Genomic DNA, 23,815 nt, shown 5'->3' with positions numbered 1-23,815 from the left:
AGAGAGCTACACACTGGGGCCAAAGGCAGAAATCTCTCCAGAGGCCACTCCGCCACAGCCGCAGTCCTACCCTGCGCCTCTTTGGTCTTCCTGCTGGGGTACTGAGCTCGACTGTCTGTGGTCAGCTCAGGTACCACTGCCACTCCTGACCAAGGCCAGGAACCAGGTTACCCAGAAGGCCCTCCGTTGTGTGATTCCAGCTTAGACTTTGCCACTGAGAGAAACAGACCTGGAAGGTGGGAATGAAGCAGAAGTCACTGTTCTCGGGACGCTGCGACATTCAAGACGGTGTGACGTCACACATCTCTCTATGAGCTTCCCCTTCCGGGTCACCTTTTTCAGCGAGACCTGGTGACTTCTCAGAATTCCAGTGAGTTCTGACTTCCTCACCCCCTCCAATGCTTCAAGTTGGAGTCATTATGTAACAGGGAAGAGCTAAATTGGACTCCCATGTTGGATCTGTTTCTTTGACTTTAACCTTTGCTTTTCGTTGCTCTTGTTATTATAATCACACATAACGGCCTGCCTCAGGGAACCCTGCCCCTCTGCCTGAATGTCCAACTAAAGTGCCTCTGTTCAGCTCACAGGGAGAGGATCTGACCCTGCCCACCTGTGGATGGCTGAAATTAACACACCCCCTCACAGAGGCTGGTCATTCCAGGAAATGTTTTGCAAGACTGATGGCCCTTTTTACTTCACTTCCTCACCACCTCTCCCTCTCTATTTTGCCTTTTTACTTACTTTACTTCCCTCTCTGAATCTATAAAAGAAACTGGCATCCAGACCCTGATAAGATGGTTATTTTGAGACATTAGTCTGCCATCTCCTCCGTCTGCCGGCTTTCCGAATAAAGTCGTCTTCCTTGCCTCAACACCTCGTCTCCGATTTATTGGCCTGTCGTGCGGTGAGCAGAGCGAGCTTGGACTCAGTAACAATTAGAGACATTTGAGCCTCTGGCGTAAACCTTGTGGACCTTCACTCTCCTAGCTACTCCCACTTTTTATAAATATATACATAGATATGGTTAGATAGATAGACAGATCTCTTCTTCCTGCAATATTTCAGTAGTTCTATTTTCACGACTGCGCCCAAACTGATATAGGTTCCACCCTGAGCCTCATCACCAGCCCTGTGTTATTAAAGAGCGACTCCCTGGAAGTGATGTAACTAAGGTCCAGTCATCTAAAAGCCTTTCTTCTTTCTCTTTAGAAACCACAGAAGATTCTGGGAAGATGGTGACCCAAGCATGGGTTGTTTCCATCCTCAACTCCAGGCTGCCTGCCTCTCCTCAGCCAAAAAGCTACTGAGGTCTGTGGAGAAAACTCGGATGTGAGCGAAGCCCTAGGCATTGTGGGAGTCTCAGCAGAAAGAAGTGTTGTCGCACCTTCTCCCTTGAGAGCTGAGCAAAGGTGGGGATGCAGCACCAGAAAGGCCCGGCCCAAGGAGACCAGGAGATCGGGAAACAGTATCAGATCTGTATTGCCCGTCTCCTAGGCCTCCTACGGGCCAAGAAAGAATGAAGTAAAGGAGCAGAGAGGCACTCTGCGAGGAGACCTAGGAAGAGGGCGGCTTCCTTCAGGTACTTAGTTTCCCACCACTTGAGGGCCTCCTAGCCTCTGCGGAGCTCTCAGAGACCCCTTCTACCGTGAGCTGACTGCTATGGGCCAACAACAAAATCCTTTATAACCATCTCTGTGCATCCAGCACCCAGTGGAAGGTTGATGAAGCAATGTATGTCTAAAGAAATAAACTGACTGGGGGATAACAAATGCCAACTTGAACAACCATAACAGCTATAACAACAAAATAGGAAATAGAGTCACAGATGTAGAGAACAAACTTACGGTTACCAAGGGGGGAAGAGGGGGTAGGGTGAGTTGGGAGATTGGGATTGACATGTATACACTACTATGTATAAAATAAATAACTAATGAGAACCTACTGTAGAGCACAGGGAGCTCTACTCAATGCTCTGTGGTGACCTAAATGGGAAGAAAATCTTAAAAAGAGTGGATATATGTATATGTATAACTGACTCACTTTGCTGCACAGCAGAAACTAACACAGCATTGTAAAGCAACTATACTCCAATAAAAATTAATTTAAAAAAAAAGGCACTTACACAGAGATTCAAGTGCAGCCTAAAAAGAGGCTTTCTGGAACTACAAAATGTGATTCCCCAACTATACAGTTCAGTAGATGAACTGAAGGAAAGGATGATCACTGCTGAGACCCAAAATTGTGACCTGGAAGAGAAAGTAAAAGAAGAATCGCAGAGCACAAAGTCGAAAATACCTAGACAGGGAATCATGAAGGAAAATGTAAGAGACTTGTAGACCCTGAAGAATAAGAAGTCTTCTAGAAGAAGAGGGAAGAGACAGAGGAAAGGCAGTAATATTTTTAAAAGATAATAGAAAAGAGATTTGCTGAGCATAACAGCTATAAGATTTAAATAATTTAAAAGATGCAAAGAATAACTGTTTGGAAATTAAGAAATATACCCCTAGAACACCACTGGATCAAAAGTGAGATTACAAACTATCTAGAAAGCAATTTAAAAGAACACTATTCTAAAACCTACTTGGGGCTTCCCTGGTGGCACAGTGGTTGAGAGTCCATCTGCCGATGCAGGGGACGTGGGTTCAATCCCTGGTCCGGGAAGATCCCACATGCCGCAGAGCAACTAAGCCCGTGCTCCACAACTACAGAGCCTGTGCTCTAGAGCCCGTGCACCACAACTACTGAGCCCGCGTGCATAGAGCCCATGCTCTGCAACAAGAGAAGCCACCGCGATGAGAAGCCCATGCACCGCAACGAAGAGTAGCCCCCACTCACCACAACTAGAGAAAGCCCGCGCACAGCAACGAAGACCCAATGCAGCCAAAAATAAATAAAATAAATAATAATAAAAAAATAAAAATAAAACCTACTTGGCACAGTAAACTGCCTTTCTCAGAAAAAAAATTATATTCTTAAATGTCTTCAGTATTAATGAACAAAGATAAAAGAACTTAGTATTCGTCTTAAGATATGTGGGAAAGAACCAGAAATTAAACTAAAAAGAACTAGGAAAAGGCTTTAACAACAAAAAAGATGGAATTAATGAGATAGTCAAAACTTGTTCTTTGAAAAGACATATAAAACAGATAACCTTCTTGCAAGTCTCATTAAGGAAAAAGGGAGAATAAACATTGACAACACTGGAAATGGAAAAGTATACATAAAAGATTTAAATAATTATAAAATGACACTACATTAAACTCTACCGCAGCAAATTTGAAAATTTAGACAAAAGGGATGATTTTTCAGAAACCAAAATTAACCCAACAAGAAGTGTTGAATAGGTCAATTATCAAAAAAGAGATTGAAAAAGTGAATAAATATCTACCACTGAAAATGTCATCATAACAGAGTGGTTCAGCTGTTTTAATTCAACTTTTTTTAAAAACAAGTAATTTTAATATTATTTAAACTACTTCAGGCCATAAAATAGAAGGAAAACTCTTTAATTATTTTTCGTCCCCAGCTTTATTGAGATATAATTGACACATAACATTGTGTACGTTTTTTTGTTTTTTGGGTGTTTTTTTTTTTTTTTTTTTTTTTTTTTGGCCGTTTGGCTTGTGGGATCTTAGTTCCCTGACCAGGGATTGAACCCAGGCCCTCAGCAGTGAAAGCACTGAGTCCTAACCACTGGACTGCCAGGGAACTCCCCAACAATATGTAAGTTTAAGATGTACAATGTCATGATTTGATACACATATATTCTGAAATGTTTACCCAAATAAGGTTAGTCAACCCAGCTTTCACCTCACATAATTACTATTTTATTGTTGTTGCTGTTGTTATAGTAAGAACATTAAAGCTCTAGTCTCATAGAAACTTTAAAATATTCAGTACCTTATTGTTAACTGTAGTCTCCACATGCTATATATTAGATCCCTGGAACTTCTTCATCTTATAACTGAAAGTTTGTACTCTTTGACCAACATCTAACCATTTCCATCAACCCTCAGCCCCTGGCAACCACCATTCTTCTGTTTCTATGAGTTCAATGTTTTTAGATTCCATATACAAGTGAGATCACATAGTATTTGTCTTTCTCTACCTTACTTATTTCACTTAGCATAATGCCATCAAGGTTCTTCCATGTTGTCACAAATGGCAGGATATCCTTCTTTTTCATGGCCGAATAATATTCCATTATGTATATATACCACATCTTCTTTATCCATTCCTCCATCAATGAACACCTGGGTTGTTTCCATGTCTTGCCTATTGTGAATAATGCTGCAATGAATATGGGGATGCAGATATCACTTCAAGACAGTAATTTCTTCTCCTTCAGATATATACCCAGAAGTCAAATTGCTGGATCTCCTTCAGATATATACCCAGAAGTCAAATTGCTGGATCATCAAGACAGTAATTTCTTCTCCTTCAGATATATACCCAGAAGTCAAATTGCTGGATCATATACCCAGAAGTCAAATTGTTGGATCATATATACCCAGAAGTCAAATTGCTGGATCATTAATTTTTTGAGGAGCTTCCATACTGTTTTCTACAGTGGCTATACCAATTTACATTTCTGTTAACAGTGCACCAGAGTTCCCTTTTCTCTACATCCTCACCAGCATTGGTTATCTCTTGTCTTTTTGATGATAGCCATTCACACAAATGTGAAGTGATATCTCATTTTGGTTTTGATTTGCATTTCCCTGATGATTAGTGACACTGAGTACCTTCTCATGTACCTGTCGGCCATTTGTATGTCTTCTTTGAAAAAATGTCCATTCAGGTGCTTTGCCTATTTTTTAACTGAATTGTTTGGGTGTTTTTGCTATTGAGTTGTGAGTTTTTTATAGATTTTGTATATTAATCGCTTATCAGATCTATGGTTTGGAAATACTTTCTTCCATCCTGTAGGTTGCCTTTTCATTTTCTTGATTGCTTCTTTTTCTGTGCAGAAGCTTCTTGGTTTAATGTGGTTCCACTTGTTAATTTTTGCTTTTGTTGCCTGTGTTTTCGGTGTCATATCCAAACAATCATTGTCATGACCAAGGTCTAGGAGCTTTTTTGAATTCTACAGTTTCAGGTCTTACAATTAAGTCCTTAATCCATTGCAAGTTAATATTTGTGAGTGGTGTAGGATAGAAGTCCAATTTCATTCTTTTGTATATGGGCATCCAGTTTTCCCAACAGCATTTATTGAAGAGACTATCCATTCTCCATTGAGTATTCTTGTCTCTCTAGTGGACTCTTGATTCTGTTTCGTTGATCTATGTGTCTGGTTTTATCTCAATACCTCAACGTTTTGATTACTATAGCTTTGTAATATAGTTTGAAATCAGGACGAGTGAGGCCTCCATCTTTCTTCTTTCTCAAGATTGCTTTGCCTATTCAGGGTCTTTTGTGGTTCTACATGAATTTCAGGACTGTTTTTTCTATTTCTGTGAAAAGTGCCATTGGAATTTTGATAGGGATAGCAATGAATCTATAGAGGGCTTTGGGTAGTATAGACGTTTTAGTAATATTAACTCCTCTGATCCATGAACATAGGATATCTTTCTATTTGTGTCTTTTTCAGTTTCTTTCATCAATGTCTTTTAGCTTTGGGTATATAGATTTTTTGGTTAAATTTATTACTAAGTATCTTATTGTTTTTGATGCACGGTAGTGGAGACCAGTGTTGGGAGAAAGGCTGGAGGTGTACAAGTGCACAGATGCTGGGTCTAGCTGCAGGTGAGCTTAGTGGTGCCAGTGACAGGAGACAGGGCCAGATCCAGGCCCACAAGCAACTGCAGAGGCCCTGGCTATCAGTGTGCACTTCCACAGCTATAGGATGTTGCCACAGAGGCACACATGCCAATGAAGGCTGGTGATGGGTGTCAGGCCCGCAGTGTGCAGGTGCACAGCTGGAGGGTCTAGCCCTGAGAGCACACACAGTGGTGTGGGTCAGCTGTGGGGGGTCTAGGTTTGCGCCTTGCACTCTTGCAGCCACAGAGGCCTGGGCTGGCTGCCTGTGCAAATTCAGGGCTTGGGTGGGAGCAGGGTGAAGGGAGTGGGGAGGGACTCAGATGGCTAATGTCAGTAGAGGCAAATAGCTGTGGGGCAAAAGCCTAGTGAAATCTGTAGGGGGTTTATGGAGGGTGTGTTGGCCACTGGTTTCTTCGGTGGAGAAAGCTGGGGTCATCTACAGAGCAAGTCAATGGGAACCCCCTTAATTCTTTTTTAGGAAGCCAATCTAAATTTAATATTCAAATCTACAAAGGAGGCAACCAAAAAGAAATCCATAAACACTCACTTTTAAAATGTAGATGCTGGGGACTTCCCTGGTGGTCCAGTGGTAGAGAATCTGCCTTCCAGTGCAGGAGATGCGGGTTCGATCCCTGGTTGGGGAAGATCCCACATGCTGCGAGGCAACTAAGCCTGCGAGCCACAGTTATTGAGCTCGCATGCCACAAACTACAGAGCCCACGTGCTCTGGAGCCTGCGCGCCACAACTAGAGAGAAACCTAAGCAGACCACACACCGTAACAAAAAGATCCTGCATGCCTCAACAAAGATCCTGCACGCCGCAACTAAGACGTGACGCAGCCAAAAAAAAAAGAAAGAAAGGAAAATAAATAAATACTTTAAAAAATGTAGATGCTGAAATTTTGAATACAACATTAGCAAATACAATCCAACAATCTTTCAACAAAGTAAAATTATAGCTACATAGGACCATAATTCTTCACCCTTCCTTGTGTCTAAGAGTTTTTACATGTGATTTTGGAGTTCCTGCCATCAACGTGGTATACATTTCCCTGCTCCTTAACTTTGGGATCAGCCAAATGCCTTTGGGTGAATGAAATGAAGTAGACGGGTACCACTCCCCGGGCTAGGCCTCAAGAGGCCTTGTGCATTGCCGCCTCCCTTCTTGTGCTTCTGCCTGCTTGCCCCACAAGGAGGATAAGAGTCACCTGGGGCAAAGCTGCTCCCACCACCACAACCTGAAGCAAAGCAGCCCCATCGGACCAACAGACTTACAGCAACAAGCAGAGCCACTCAGCTGAGCCCAGACTAGACAAACCAGACCCCAACTAACCTGAAGAAAACATGAGCAGGAAGAAATGATTGTTGGTTTTGAAGCCACTGCAGTTTTGGCTGGTTTGTTTCACAGGAATTACTGACATATAGGATTATATTTGGAAATGCAAAGGAGGTTCAGTATCAGCAAATCTATCAACATAACTCATTACATCAGCAAATTAAAGAGGAAAACTATGAATAATGATATCAAGAAAGGCTTAAAAGTCAACTGATAAAATTCAGCTGCTCTCCTAACACATTTCTAAGTTAAATAGGATTAGAAGGAAATTTCTTAAAATAATACAGATTGTTTACCAAAAATGGATGCCAAATATTATCCCAAATGGCAAAACACTGACCTACTTGAATAAAATTCAGAAGTAGGCAAGAATGCCTCTTACCCCCATTATTATTCAACATTGCCTTGGAGATTCTAGCTTATAAAAAAGGCAGAATAAAAAGAGAGAAAGAACTAACAAATATCAGAAAAGGCGTCTATTTCTTCGTCTGCTAGTGGTATATTTGTACAGCTACTCAAACAAAACACTCTAATAAAATCTGTGAGACTTATTGAGAGAATTTGGTATGGTAGAGCATACAAGGTTACTATACAAAACAAATAGTGTTTCTCTATTCAAGCAATCAACACCAAGAAATGAAAATGGGAAAAATCATGTTCATAATAATGAAAAAACCTATATAACAAAAAAAGTGTCAGGCCAGTATGAAGAATTACAATAGCTTACTGAAGGACATAAAATCTGGAAAAAGGGAATGAATTAAAGAATCATAAGACTTTATATCATAAAATGTCAATTCTCCCAAAACCAGTACCCTTTTTAAAATCCCAAGTTAAATTCCCAACATAATTTTTCAAGGAAAAAAGAGGGAATTTATTTTTACAGATGGTCCCCTATTTATGATGCCTCGACTTATGAGTTTTCGATTTTACAATGGTGCAAAACCAATATATACTCGGTAGACAGAGAAAGACAAATATCATATGATATTGCATATAGGCGGAATCTAAAAAAATTATACAAATGAACTTATTTACATAACAGAAAGAGACTCACAGACTTAGAGAACAAACTTATAGTTACCAGAGGGGAGGGGTGGGGTGGAGGGATAGATTGGGAGTTTGGGATTGACATGTACACACTGCTTATTTAAAATAAAATGTCTTTCCATGAAAAAAAATAGTGATTTTGCTTATGAATTTTGATAATATGAATATGTTGTATATCTGTGAACCTTTATATTAAATAAGTGTTTGCCTTTATATATAGATATAGATACAGATATAGATACAGATATAACGAAACCATACTTCGAATTTTGAATTTTGATCTTTTTCTGGGCTAGTGATATGCGGTCAGATACTCTCTCGTGATGCTGGCCAGTGGCAGCCATAGCAGCTCCCCGTCAGCCACGCGATCACCCGATACCCTTACAATCATTCTGTACCCAGACAACCATTCTGTTTTCCATTTTCAGGACAGTATTCAATAAGTTACATGAGATATTCAACACTTTATTTTAAAATATGCTTTGTGTTAGAGGATTATGCCCAACTGCAGGCTAATGTAGTTGCTCTGAGCACGTTTAAGGTAGGCTAGGCTATGTTGCTCTGTAGGTTAAGTGTATTGAACGCATTTTTGACTTAGGATATTTTCAACTTATGATGGATTTTTGAAGATGTAACCTCATCATAAGATCAGGAAGATCTGTAGACATAATCTTAATACTTAAATGGAAGAATAAAAACCTTAGGATAGCCATGAAAAATAAGAATAATGAGAGAGAAATATCTTAACCAGATATCAGATATACCCTAACGTCACCATAATCAAGTCAAAACATGGTAGTGGCATGGGAATAATAGGCAATTAGATCAGAGGAATGAAATAGAGAATGCAGAATTAAGTCCCATATACAAGCAGTGAATACACGGCAAAAGTATTATTTCACTTTAGTGGGAAAAAGATGGATTGTTAGTGAACAATAAGGATGTAACTGGCTATTAATTCGGAAGAGTAAAAAATTGGACCTCTATTTTATGCCCCAAGTCAGTAGTTTCCGGGTAAAGACATATTTTAATATAAAAGCAGTAGAAGTCCTACAAGAAAATCTAGTAAAATACACGCGCCACCTAGGAGTGGGAAAACCCTCTTAACCAATCTTTAGAACCCAGAAGTTATAAAAGAAATTTAACTATATATATTTTTTCAAAATTTTGCCACAAGGCCCAATAATTAAAATCAATAAAATAAGAAATTGGAAACAGAGCTGCACACAGGGAGTAGATGTGGGGCTTATAGCAATAATATAGGAGGAGGTCTTAGAAATTGACAAGGAAAAACAACCCATTCAAAAAATAGGGAAAGGATATGAAGAGCCACTAAGAAGCAAATCCAAATGGCCAAAAAGTTTTTCAAAAGACACTCAGACTCATGAATAGCCAGAGAAACTCAAGTTAAAATAACAATGAGACGACCTTTTTCATAGGACTGTTAAAACTTAAGAAGAGCAGAAAGATCAACTGTTGGTGGGATTGCAGGAAAAGGTGTACACCCGTACATTACTGGTGGAACTGTGCCTTTGTTACATGCTTTTTAGAAAGCAATATGGCAACATTTAATGAAATTTAAAACAACATGTATACACTCTTCAACAACTTAGCTATTTCATTCCTGGGAATCTGTCCCAGAGTAAGAAAAAAAGTGCAGGTAAGGGTATATATACAAAGGTGTTTATTGCAATGTTGCCTTTTTTTTTTTTTTTTTTTTTTTGCAGTACGCGGGCCTCTCACTGTTGTGGCCTCTCCCGTTGCGGAGCACAGGCTCCGGACGCGCAGGCTCAGCGGCCATGGCTCACGAGCCTAGCCGCTCCGCGGCATGTGGGATCTTCCCGGACCCGGGCACAAACCTGTGTCCCCTGCATCGGCAGGCGGACTCTCAACCATTGCGCCACCAGGGAAGCCCTGCAATGTTGCTTTTTAGTGACCAAAAAAAAAAAAAAAAAAAATGGAAGCAAAGTGAATGTCCACTAAAAGTCAAATGGATAGAGAAATTGTTCTCCATCACAAAATTCTGTGCAACCATTAAAAAGAATGAAACCAATCAACTGCAGTTGACTTGTAGGTTTTGTTGAATGAGAATAATAGTAATGATGCTAATAGCAAACACTCACATATAGCGCTATTTTAAGTGCTTTATGTATTTTAACTCAATGAATCCTCATAATAAACCCATGAGATAAGTACTATCATCATCCTCATTTTCCAAATGAGGAAACTGAAGCCCAGAGAACCTAAAGTCACACAGCTAGTAGATGGTAAGAAGAATAAGATCCAGAAATGTTTAAGTAACATGACATAATTTTTGTAAAATAATCTATAACAAAAAAGATATATTCATGTGTCTATGTGTACATATGCATGTTTTATATAATTATATGAGAACAGAAATATGGAAGGACACATATGAGCCTAGCAATGCGAGTTGTACATTTTTACATAATTATATATTATATACGTGTTTAAGTAAATTACAAATAATTAAAGAGCCACAGCATTTCAGTAATGGACGATTCTAGAGGAACTGCAGTTGCTACACCAGGTGAGGCACAGAAGGGAAGTCTGCCCCAAGTGAAGCCCCTGCAGATCTCCATCACCCAACGTCTCCTGCCCCGCCTCTGCATCCCTTGGCACTATGTTCATCCCTCCCTTATGGCAGAACTACTGCATTTAGAAATGCCAGGTGCTTTCCCATCCTACCTAAGGCAAGAGACTTCCTGGAATCCAGTCATCATTGTGCTCTGAGATTTCCCAACCACAGAAGGCTTCTCAGATCCCTTGCTGGTGCATAAATCTCAGATTTTGGGCGTAGAGACAGAGAGGATCTGCCTCACATTCACCTTTCTTAGGGAAAATAAAGCTTTATCTTGGGACAGCTTCTATCCTCGCTTCATCTACCGCAAGGTGATTTAAACTTTACGATTCCACTGACACTGCACACTCAGGCCTAAGGTGTTTACACAGATAAATGGACAGAGATCCCTCCTCCCAAGGAGCGTGCGTTCTTGAGGAAGGATATATCTTTTATATTAGGCACTCAGTGGATGTTTGTTGAGTGAGAGAAATGATAATGTACAGGAATAATTCAAATAAAAGGTAAAGAGTGAAGTATTAAATTACGATCTATAAACAAAATGCTTTGGGAGTGGAGAAGCACGAACACCTTGAGAAATGGTTTCATAAAGAGATGACATTTGAGCTAGATGTAGTGTTTCTGAAAGCGTGGCAGCATCAGACCCTCTGAGGCACAGGAGAACTCCAGACCTGCTGAATCAGAATCTCCAGAAGTGAGTCTCAGGAGTTGGTATTTTTAAAGAAGCCCTCGGAGTCCTTCTTATGCACTCTGAAGTCTAGATGTTAAGTTGTGTGTTACGGTCCAAACTGCAGTCTATCTTGGCGACTGTTCCATGGTAGCTTGAGAAGAAGGTGTATTCTGCTGTTGTCAGATGAAGTAGACTATAGATATCACTTATATCCAGTTGACTGATGGGTATTGTTCAGTTCAACTCTGTTCTTACTGACTGTCTGCCTGTTGGATCTATCTTTTTCTGAAAGAGGGATGTTGAAGTTTTCAACTATGATAGTAGATTTATGTATTTCTCTTGGCAGTTCTATTAGTTTTTGCCTCACATAGTTTGATGCTCTGTTGTTCTCCTTCTAGTAGCTGCTAGGCTACTGGTTTTCAAGGCTGCCACTGATTTGGGGAGAGGAGGATGTACATAGGGAAAGTTAAAACACTACAAAGTCCTCTATTCTTATCAAGGTCCAGCTATTTTTCTTAAATAAAATGCTTCATGGATTTTTGAAGCCTTTGGTTAATTTCCAGAAAAAGTTATAAAAAAGCTTATTTTGACAAATTTCCCAGTGTTTTCCCTGCTTTCATGGAGGAATGTATTTTTGGACACCCTTACTCCTCCATTCTGTTAAGTGCTTCTCTCTTTCTATTGCTTTTTGGTTCTCGACCCATACTGTTTCTGTGATAGACCACGAGAAATGGGGCAGACTTGGGTGTGCAGAAAGGTAAGGAAGGACACAGCAGTCAAAGGCATTAGTAAAGTGCCCAGGCATGGAAGCAAAATGGAAAGATGAGGAATGAGATTGGAAGGTGGGTTAGGGCTAGAACATGGAGGGCCTGGGGAATGCCAAACGAAGTATGAACTTTTCCTGAAGGCAACAGAGAATCATTAAGAGATGTGGGACAAAGAAACAAACGAACAAAAACAGGAGGACCTTGACTTTCACAATGCTTCCCAAATCTGCCCATGCATCAGGATGGCTTGCTAAAAGTCCAGGTTCTGGGGCTCCATTCCCAGACCTTTGAATCTGAAGTTCCAGGGATGTGGCCCAGAAACTATATTTTTAAACAATCTTTCCAGGTGATTCCTGGGCAGCCAGCCTGGCATTGGTTCATGAAATGGAGTATGGGAAGCATTGCTTTACTGAAAAATGCATTCCTGAAAAGTTGTTTGTTCATGGAGTTTTTCTTAGCGGAGTCATTTGTTCAAAGTACTAGACAAGTGTGCTATTTAGAGGCAACATCCAGCAAATCGCCTTCTCTAGAGTGTTTCAATAAAACGAATACCCAGTTTGAATGCAAAACCCCTGACAACTTTCAATAAAATGTGACAACACGTTTGGGTGGTAAGACCAGCGCCTGGTATTAATGGCGCCACGTGGCCGCACAAATGCAACATGGGGAAAATAATTCAAAGCATTCTAGCTTCATCTAGCTTTGCAACAACATGAATGAACCTTAAAGTGTTATCGGAAAGGAGAAAGCACTAGTAGGATGTGGTGTCAATAGAACCACGGCTTCAAAATGGAAATAGCAACACTCTAGGTACAGACCAGGTCGTCACTCAACCCAACTCATGCTCCTATAAGGAGGATTAGACAAGATGACTTCCAACATTTTTCCTCTAGGTTTAAGTTTTTTTGTTTTGTTGTTTGGGCCTATGTGGCTTGTGGGATTCTAGTTCCCCGACCAGGGACTGACCCCGGGCCCTCGGCAGTGAGAGCACGGAGTCCTAACCACTGGGCAGCCGGGGAATTCCCTAGGTTTAAGAGTTTAAGTTTATGGTATTTAGACACTCATCTACCCCAAAGATGGGTGAAAGGAAAAAAAAAAGTAGGGATATAATGTTCAAGTATCAGTCAGTGATCCATTCTTCTACAAAATGCACACAGATGATTCTGAGTCTAGAGATTTGTTTCCTCCAGCCATGTAATATTTTAAGATTGTAGTTTTCATTTAAAGTAAGCATATCTGTTACTAAAGCGTCTCTTCGTTTTCATGAAAACACCTTGATTTGGCAAGCTGGAATGCTGGCATAGTACTTTGCATAGCGAATGCTCAAAAGTTAACCTTAAAAGCAAGAAATTGTTAGCGTTTAACCTTCCCACAGCCAAGGCAGCTTCTTTTTCTCTCAGAGGGCTCCTAACCTCTCCCCCAGAACTTTCCAGCTCCCCTTCAATTCCAACTCCTTCCCCAAGGCCCATTGCTATAAACGGACTAGAAATCAGAGATGAGTCCCGGCAGGGGTATTGCAGGGAGGAAAGGGAATCCAAGCAAGTCTTTTGTGCACCTGGGGTGGACTCCCTCTGTCACAGGGCCTGCCTGAACTACAGGGATCTCTGCTCTAGGCAGCTCTGTGTCACTCTGTCACTGTACAGCAGAAAAGGCAAACACAGATAACCAGTGCCCTGAGCCAAGTTCAAATTCTCAGCGTTAGTGACAGGAGAGGAAGGACAAGGCACCTAAAAAAAAAAGGCAACTCTAAGTAGAGATGTTAAGAAAGGGTTAAATTTAACATCTGAGGTGCTTTCCTGCTGGCTAATATCTTCGCTTTGGGGCAGGAGGGTGCAAGGAAAGGACTCAGACTTTTATCCCTAAGCTACGTCCTGCCCTGACATTTGCCTCCCTGACCCAGGCTGAGGAAACCTGGGCTGGGGTTACCCAAGAGGATCACGGTTCCAGTAGCATTTCCCCCAAGGAGTTTGGTTTCACCTACCTTAGAAGTGGAGATGCAGTGGGCCCGGTGGTGAGGAACAAGCGATATTCCACCATGGACCAAACTCTTAAAGGGACCTGTTGTTGTTAGTGCCGACGGTCACGCGCTCCGGGGGGGAGGAAGCTTCTCGGTCATATCACCACCATGCGTGTCTGAGATTTGCAAGAGTCTGCGTCTGAGCCAAAGCGCCCCCAGCTCCCTAAGCCCCTCGTGGTTTCAAGGGCTCCAGGCAGGACAAGCAAATAGTCCAAAGTGATGGCAGGGGTCAGTGGACCCCGTGCGGTGCATATCAGACTGTTCTGAGGAGTGGTAAGTCACAGGGTCTATACTGCAGCTATTTTTAGTGAAACCAAATTCCTTCCCCAAGTTCTCTTGCCTCCAACTTGTTCTAAGTGTAGGAGACCAGCTGTGGTCAGATCATCTTACCGGACCAAGGCTCTGTCAAGGCGAAGGAAACAAACCAGGGAGGTGGAGCTAAGAGCTGGCGACTGCTGGTGCTTTGGTTCCTCACCATCTCAGGCATCTCCAGAGGAGGAGCCTCTGGAGAGGAAAGTGTTACCACCCAGGGGAGTGGGCATTCCCCTCCAACCTGGCAGAAACCTGAGAGGTAGATGACATCAGAGGGAAAAACTGAGAAGTTGGCAGTCCTTCCCCTCTCCTCCCCAATTCCTACGAACTCTCTCTCCCTCTCTCCCATGCGCGCACACACATGCACTCGCACTCCCAAGTGCGTGCCAGGTCCTACAGGCCAAACCCGGATCTTGGCCTGGAGTTGCTAGAAGGGTCTAGAAAAGAATATCATCATCCAGAAGGCAGGCCAGGGGTGAAAGTATGAGGACAGGTGTCTAGTCACTTTGCAGCTGTCATTCATTGTTCTCGCAGGTAGTTTTAATGGGGAAGATAATTCATGGCGAACATTTATTTTGGATCCAAATCTTGGCCAGAGATGTTAATTCAGAAGAAGGCAGCTCTCTGGGACTTCCCTGGTGGCGCAGTGGTTAAGAATCCGCCTGCCGATGCAGGGGACACGGGTTCGAGCCCTGGTCCAGGAAGATCCCACATGCCACGGAGCAACTAAGCCCATGCGCCACAACTACTGAGCCTGTGCGCTCTAGAGCCCGTGCTCCACAAGAGAAGCCACCGCAATGAGAAGCCCACGTACCGCAACGAAGGGTAGCCCCTGCTCGCTGCAACTAGAGAAAAGCCCGTGCGCAGCAACGAAGACCCAACACAGCCAAAAATAAATAAATAATAAATAAATAAATTTCTAAAGAATTAAAGAAAAAAGAAGACTGCTCTCTGGGATCCTGAGAGCGCTAACTGCCTTTCCCAGGTTCATCTAGGTGAGTGCTTTACAAACTGTGGGCCACGACCCACTTATACAGTAGTGAAAGCTACTTAGCGGGCTGTGATCAGCATTTAAGAATGAAAAGAAATAAAATAAATAGAGTAGAAAAGAATAGAGTTTAATAGAATAGAATAGATTGCACACAGTAACGGGGAATATTGTTCTGTGAAACTTTTGTCTCTCCTATGGACATGTGTACTCAATCACTTCATAAAATGTGTCTCACTGCTGGTCATCATAAAATTTGTTTGAAAAACACTGAGCTACATGATTTGGTAGAAAAGAGCATGAAGATAAGCCCTCGGGCAACCCCAATTTCATAAATATTACTACTAATACTACTATAACCACTATTCTGGGGGTGTTTATTATGTGTCAGGCACTATTCTATTTCATGTTCATCATCTTATCTAACCTTTATCACAACCTTCTGAGGTAAATTTATCCAGTTCTCCAGAAGCAGCAGCAAGGCTCAGTATCAATTTCAAGCAGCAAGTCAGGGGAAGCACCAGGGTATAACCCAGGTCTGTCTGTCTCCAAAGTTTGTGTTCTTAACCACTCTAGACTCCTCCCCTCTTTAATTGGTCAATGTATAGTTAAATCCACTAGTTAAACACATATGAAAAGCCTGGCTGTGCTGGTGGCTTTATATAAAATAAGATGAGATATTTAGAAAAATAATTTCAGATTCCCAAAAGCTTCCAGTAAACTCTTATTAGAAAAGAGGGCTTCATTTTGAATTAGAATTAGTTGCCTATTAGAACCCCACACCTCACCCCCAGCCTCAAGACCCTCTAAGGGGCATCTGAAAAATCAGCTGGAAGAATATGATTTCCTGGTACTAGATTTTCACGGCCTTACCCCTCTAGTTGCTTCCACTCTCTTCCACACAGAAATCTTGTACCGGGCCACATTTGGTGATCATCTTTTTATAGTTCGAGCTAAATCAGTTCAACCACTTTTGAGTTGATGAGGGAAAAAAAAATCATACTTCTTCCACTTCCAAAATAAGCTTCTCTTCTGGGCACACAGAAAGCTCAGAAAAGGCTGAAACTTAAAACTTCCCACTTCACATATGGGTACTTTTAGGCCCTCATTACTTTTAAATTTACTTTTAAAAGTCCTAGTGATTTGCTCATTTTGCAGGCTCCTATGTTCTGTTGTCATTTTTGTAATTCCCACAGCACACACCCTACGCACAGACTCAGTGTGTTATCGACCAGAGGTATTGGCCTCAATAAGTGCCAATAAAAGGCGGGGGGGGGGGGGGGGGGGGGGGGCGGGGGCGGGGCGGGCTGAGAAGAGACAGAAGTACCGAATACAGTCTCGTGCAGGTTAAGTAAAAAATGCCCCAAAGGGCAAGCCCCGCTTTTGTTTCCTGGCTGCTTGCATGGGCCAGAGCAATACCACCTGGCTGCTGGCTTCAGAAGGGACTTTTCTCCCAAGCACAGCAGGCTGAAACTTGACCTCACTGGCTTTTCACTTCTCTGTAGTAATTCTTGGCCACTCATCAGAGCTTCTGTGATCTCTTTGTTTGAAATGAAAACTAATTGACTCATAACCACGTGCAGAATTTCCAGGCAAGAAGCTCTCCATTGTCACCAGCAACCTGACCAGACCCTGGGGCCACAGGTGCTGTCAGGAGTACAGCCCAAATCTCAGCTCGGCACCATGGGGGCCCAGCCCCTTCCTGGCTGGACTTCACCCTCAGGGCTGACATTTATCCCCACCTGTGGCTACATCCTTCCGAAGCTTTTCAAAACAGGACCAGTTGTCTCAGTCCTCGCATTCTCCTGGCTATTCTATTTTTGCTGGGATGGCATCGGATATTGCAGGCCTGCCCCAGCCAGAGCAGGGCTGACTTGTTGAAAGGGAGCCCTGGGGCTCCCCACCCCAGGACGTGGCCCAAGCCCTGCCCGCTCTAGTGGTCACAATCGAGGAAGCAGGGCGCGAAGGACACAGTCAAGGGGTTCTACTTCTCAACCTTACCGCTCTGCCTGAAGCTCCTATGAACAAAGGACATTTAATAATAGAATTCCTCCTCTGGTATTTATAGCACCAATTGCTCAAAGCTGTGTTAGGCTTTAGGTTTTAAATCCCAGCCTTTGTCATAACCTCCCCAGGAACTGGAGTAGAAGGCAGGTATTAGCAGCCCCACTTTGCAGACCAGGAGACTGAGGGATGGATGAAAAGGGTATTATTCCAAGGACGGACAATGAAGAAAGGCAGCCCCGAGAAGAGGAAAGGCAGCCCAAGCCCGGCACCAGGCTGAGGAAGTTTGATCCTTCACTCCTTCATTCATTCATTCGCCCGACGTTGATTAAGTTCTGATTCTTTTCTAGCTACTACGCTAGACATCAGGGAAACAGAGAGGAGCAAGTTTCTGTTCTCCTGTTTCCTTAACAAATAAATTTCCAGGCAACAAGCAAGGAAGGGGGAACTTATGATTAAAAGAGATTTGAGAGACCAAATGCAATGTACGGACCTTGTTTAGATCCTGAATCAAATATAACAACTCTAAGAACACATTTGTGAGGGACTTCCCTGGTGGTGCAGTGGTTTATAGACTCACGCTTCCACTGCAGGGCGTGCGGTTTGATCCCTGGTTGGGGAACTAAGATCCCACGTGCCCCGAGGCCAAAAAAACACCACATTTGTGAAACGAGAGGGGGAATTTTAATATGGACTGGACGTTTGATACTTAAGAAATTGTTAATTTTCTGGTGTGATAGAATTACATTGATAAAATTACCTTACCATTTAGAGACACACAGTGAAGCATCTGTAGATGAAATGATATGATATTTGAGATTAGCTTTAAACAATACATGGTTAATAGGAGGAAATGGGCAGGGATATAGATGAAACAAGAATGCCCTTGAGTTGATGGTTGTTATAGCTGGGTAATGAGTACAGGGTAGTTCACTGGACTTTTCAGTTTTGTGTGTGCTTGAAAATTTCTACAACGGATGAATAAAAATCATTTTTCAAAAGAAAAGTCATGGTACCTGCTCTCAAGGAACTCCCAGAGTCAGAATCACCTGGAAACCTCTACTGACAGTCATTTATGATGAGCCCCACCTCTCCTAAGCTACAGTGGCCAAGACCAAGGAACATAAAGACCCAGCATGGGGCCCCTGGTCCAGAACAAGTGGCGGTGGAAGGGGGAGATTGGGAGGGAAGCTTCTCAAGTAAAAGGAAGGCTCTGAAATGGGAAAGACCTTGAAAGAAGGTCACTGAGGTTGGTGCCTATAAAGTAAGGGAGGGTATGACCCGAGATGAAGTTAGAAAGTAGGAGGGGAAACAGATTACACACAGGGCCTCATGGGCCACGGTAAGGAGTGGAGACGTTTCCCTGAAAGCAAAGGGAAGTCAATAAAGCACTCCAAGCAAGGGGCTGACATGCTTTTATTTGCATTTTTAAAATATCCTACTGGCAGCACGGTGGCAAATGTAATGGTGGAGATAGGAGGAGAAGCAGGGGACCGACTGGCCGACTATTAGAGAGGCCCAAGTGAGAGACAATGGCGGCCTCTTCTGGAATAGGGGGAAGGAAGAGAATCGAACAGATTTTATAAGAATTAGGAAACAGAATTAACAGAATGAGGCTCCTATGTGGAAGTGAGAGTGAAGGAGTGGGAGAAGTCAGGGATGTCTCCTAAGTTTGTGTCCAGAGTGGGTAGATGGTGGAGGTGGGGCTGAGGGCGGGGTGAGCACCTGCAGGAGAAAGTGAAGATCATGAGATTTGTTTTGGATCTGGTGCCCAGTGTTTGCTGGGCAGTTCAGCCAGGGTGGTGTGGCTTCACCAGGCGGAGGGCTGAGTTCAACTAACATCCTCCCACTTGGGCAATCCGCAGGCTAATTGAGCTACTTGGGGTGTCACGGTGCCCCACTCATTACTGCCCCGGGACCATTTCCAAAGTGTCCATGCTGGGTCTGTGCCCTCTGTGATCTCTGTTTTCTAGGAGCTTCTTTTCGGGGACCTGGCATGGATGAGTCCAACTGCTCGGTAGGATGGCACAGGAAGAGTAAAAGACGAGGAGATCCTGGATCAGCCTGGAAGGGCTAAGAGAGACCGCAGGACCACTACCACACCCACCTCCCACCTGGAGAGACCCTCGAAGTGCCTCTCCAGCCATGAGCTCACCTGTTCTTCACAACAGCGCTGTGACAAAGGCAGCAAATGACATATTTGACAGATGTGGCAGTGAGTGAGCCCTGATGACAGGGACGGTGGCGTCTTTTTCCATCTCTCTCTCTTTCTCCCCCTCGGTACCCCAGCACCCAGCACATGGCTTGGCACAGAGAAGGGACACAGCAAGCACGTGGTGAAAGACAGAAAATGATTTCATTCAATCTTAATGAAACACAGGAAACAGCAGCACCTTCCCCGAACCATCCAGACACTATCTAAGGTTCCTATCTAAGGCTATCTGGACACCGTTTCCAGAAACACAAAACTTACCCTACAAAATAGGTAGTTTGGCGGGGGGACTGTTTTTATTCATTGTCATTTGTTTTATATATAATTTCAAAATGCCAAATATAGTAAATGCTGGGGCCTAGCGTTCCAGAAGCCATACGATCCCTAGTGAAGAAGAATGTGGTCAAGGAATTTGCTTCAATAGGCACAGAGATTGTCATCTGGGAAAATGATATTTGCAAGGAAAGCAGCAGGCCTTCATCCCAGGAGCCTGGGGTCATAAACATCCTATGAGGATGGCAACAGGACGGGCAGGGCTGGAGACAGGGAGGCCAGGTTAGGGGGCTGTGGGAAAAGAGGAAAACAGCTCCCTGTAGGGGATCCAGAGAGGCAGAGAGAGGGGGATAAGGCCCAGATCTGAGGAGAAGGTCAGCTCTGGAGCTGTTCAGGTCCCTCAGGCTGGGGTCTGCATGTGGTCACGGCTACGTTACCCAGGGGCCAATGGATTTCTGGTTTGGAAGGTAAGGGGGAAAGACAGAGGGGGCTTCCCTGAACGTATCAGTTAGGACTTTACATCAAAAGTGATAGAAACCCAACTTGAACAGGCTTCCCCTATCAGGTGGGTCCCTCTCTGATAACCTCAGAGATACAAGTCTAGTGGAAAGAGACCTACCTCTTTTCCAATAACACCAACCAAAATTCCAGAATTGAGTCTCATTGAACTGGATTAGCACTGTGCCCTAGAGCCTGGAATTCATCAGTAGGCCAGGCCCAGGTCACACGCGTAGGCATGTGAGGTGTAGGTGGGGGTCAAGCCCACACAAACCAACTGTACTGAGAATAGGAGCCAAACGGTTCCGCAGTGAAAAATTAGTGTCATCAGAAGATGGGGAAATGAAAGATGGGTGGGCAGAAACAGCAGAAGTCCAGTGCACTGGAGGACAAGACTGTGGAAAATAATACACACAAAACCCCTTGAGGGGAATGAGCCCAGGCAGGAGACGAGGAAACAGCACTGGATGAGGACGGGGGAGGAGTGTCAGTGGAGAGATGGAAGTGTGATGGGCTTCAGAGACTTTTGCCCTGTGCTTGCGGCAGCAACAGAATTCTTCACAGGATAGAGGAAAAATGCTCTTCTGCCGGGCTAGTCCCCAAAAGAGGGCCTCAGCCTGGTCACGTGTTGGCGAGCAGCTAAACACCTGTACTTTGGGCCAAGCACGTACTGTTTGTTGTTTGTATCCTTATTTCTCCTGTCAGATCACTCTGGTCCAGCCTCCTTCATGAATCTCAGCTATTGTAAAGGCTGACATGATTGATACTGTACAACAGAGATCTTGGAGCCGTCATACAGGAAAGGGCTCCTGGACCACCAAGCCAGAGTCTGGCTCTCCCGATTCCAAAGTGAGTAAGTGAGTAGGAACGAGAAACTGAAAAGCTGTCTATCAGCCTGTTGGGGTCACTCCACCTCTTTGAATTTTAGTTTTATGATCTGTAAAACACAGATAATGTCTTTGGAAATACCTAGCATCCTACCTGGTTCATAGTAGACTCAAAAATTACCATTTCTTCTTCTGTTCTACCCCCCATCCTCCAAGGTGACATGGAAAGCCGAAGTACCTCCTGAAAGCATCTGTTAACTCATCAGCTGAACCGTAGTCTGAAATCCTGAAACCAGAGCTAAACCACCTTATGCCTCTGGCCCTCCTGACCCCTTGGTGTCACTGGGAATTGCCTGATGGGCTGTTTCCTCTTCTTTTGTGGAAGAGTGGAAATAGCCATACCCTATCCTTCCCAGGAATCTGGGGGTGTTACTCATCTGCTCACTCAAGTGAGCCTCAGAGGTCATCTGGTCTAATTCTCTCCCACATATTAGTTACAAGGAGACGGAGGCCCAGAGGGGGGAAGAAGTTGGCTCAAGGTCACACAGCATCTTAGGGACAGAGTCAGGAGTAGGCATTAGGGCTGAAAGACCAGTGCTCTTTCTATTGCTACACAGCTGCTTATAAACCTTTTTTATTTTCACAAAATGTAGTATATTTATTAGCTCAACCAACTTCTTTTCAACATACATCTACAGTAAAGGCTTTTCAGAGATGTGGCAAAAAGATGAAATGAAGACTGTTCCTGAAAGAAAAGAGTCACCCTACTACTACTCATCCAACCGGGGCTGATTATGTGGAATGGGGGGTGCGAGGAAAGGAAGCCACTAGGCCACTAGGCCACTAGGCCTAAGCCACATATTCACAGTCTCAAAGTTCTACTTTTTACACCACCTAACAACAACGACAACAGCAAACATACAGTATTTGGTATGTACCAGGCTCTGCTCCAAGACCTTTACTGATAATAACTCATATAATCCAAATAAAGTTATACTACAGTGATGCTTTAAGTGCATGTTAAAAACGTTAATATATTAACAGTATTTTAAACATAGCACAAGTGTTGTAACACTATATTGGCATTTCTTCTTTTCTTAATCTATCACAAGCTTCAAACAATGAAAGAGGCCTGGGTATTGACCTTGGAAAGGCCCTGCTACAATCCACTCATCCATCCATCTATCCACTCATCCACTCATCCATCCATCTACCCACCCACTCATCCACTCATCAGTCCATCCATCCATCCATCCATCCATCCAGTTATCCATCCATCCATTCATCCATCCATCCATCCATCCATCCATCCATCCATTCATCCATCCATCCATTCATCCATCCATCCAGTTATCCATCTATCCATCCATCCACCCACCCACCCACCTACCCATCCATCCGACAGTTGCCGCGTTCCTCCCATACACCAAGCCTTGTGTTTGGTGCTAGTGATGCAGAGATGAAGAGAAGACACTACCCGTGCTTTAGTAGTGGGGAGAGGAGGGATAAGTATGAACTTACATGGAAACCACTGTGGAACAGTGGCATAAAGGCATGGAGGAGGGGCACTTTGCCAAGTCTGTTGGCTTAGTTATTTTTAGTGGGAAGTGTCAAGGAAGACTTCCTTAAGGAGGTGACACCTCAGAGGAGACCAGGAAAATAACAGTAGGAGACTTCAGCTTCTGGAGTAATAATACCCTTGGAAAATCTGATGAAAATTGTATCTCTCTAGATAAGTGCATATGTACACTTACACACACATTTTACCTTTTCACAGGTGAGTTTAAAATCCAGCTCCATCACGTAGAGCCTTAGAGCCTCTGCTCTCTAATTGGTAAAATGAGAGTAACAACAGAACTTGTCTTCCTCTCAGGGTAGCTGTGACGATCAAATGCAAATTTGTGTGTAAAGCACCTGCAGAGACTTGGCAATCAATAAGTTGGCAATCAATCGGTCTCTATCCTTCTCCTAAGTGGAATTTAATTTTCAAAAGCAATGAGATGACAGTGTAGCCAAGAGGGTAAAATGATCTTTTTTTGTCTCCTACAGAGTCTACTGTATTATTTTTTCCTTCTTCCATCATGCAGATTAGTTTGTGTGGCTTCATTTTCCCAAGTAGCTTTTTATGGCCAGCCCCTTAGATTAATTGGAGTCCCTTAGGGTACCCGTAGAGATGTGATCCCTGCTTAGGTCAGGAGGCCATTCTTTCCCTTTGGGAATCTTCTTTTCTACCCGAAAGGACTTTAATATGTATCTTCTTCTAGGGCTTCTAGAAGTCCCTGGCTATATATAGATCAGCAATTCTAACAGGGTAATGACTGGCATGGCCTGGAGGTGCTGTGTCAGGCCTGCAGAACAATACACCACCTCAACTCATCTCTTAGCTTAACTTCTAGGGTCTGTATTAGTTTCCTAGGGCTCCTGTAACAAAGAACCACAAACTGGGTGGCATTAAACAACAGAAATGCATTCTCTCACAGTTCTGGAGGCCAGACGTCT

General features: G+C 43.3%; 1 protein-coding gene across 1 annotated transcript in view; it reads right to left on the bottom strand.

The window, feature by feature from the left end:
* FGF13 (fibroblast growth factor 13) overlaps positions 1-14,622 on the bottom strand; it is a 525,768-nt gene extending 511,146 nt beyond the window's left edge. Inside the window, exon 1 of the mRNA XM_033849510.2 lies at positions 14,167-14,622. The gene's annotated coding sequence lies outside the window, so the exon portion shown is untranslated. The remainder of the gene's footprint in view (positions 1-14,166) is intronic.
* Positions 14,623-23,815: the final 9,193 nt, after the last annotated feature.

This window comes from Tursiops truncatus, chromosome X (genome assembly GCF_011762595.2).
Source record: "Tursiops truncatus isolate mTurTru1 chromosome X, mTurTru1.mat.Y, whole genome shotgun sequence".
NCBI lineage: Eukaryota > Metazoa > Chordata > Mammalia > Artiodactyla > Delphinidae > Tursiops > Tursiops truncatus.
Note: the sequence above shows the minus strand (reverse complement) of the source record. Positions and strands in the feature narration are given on the sequence as shown.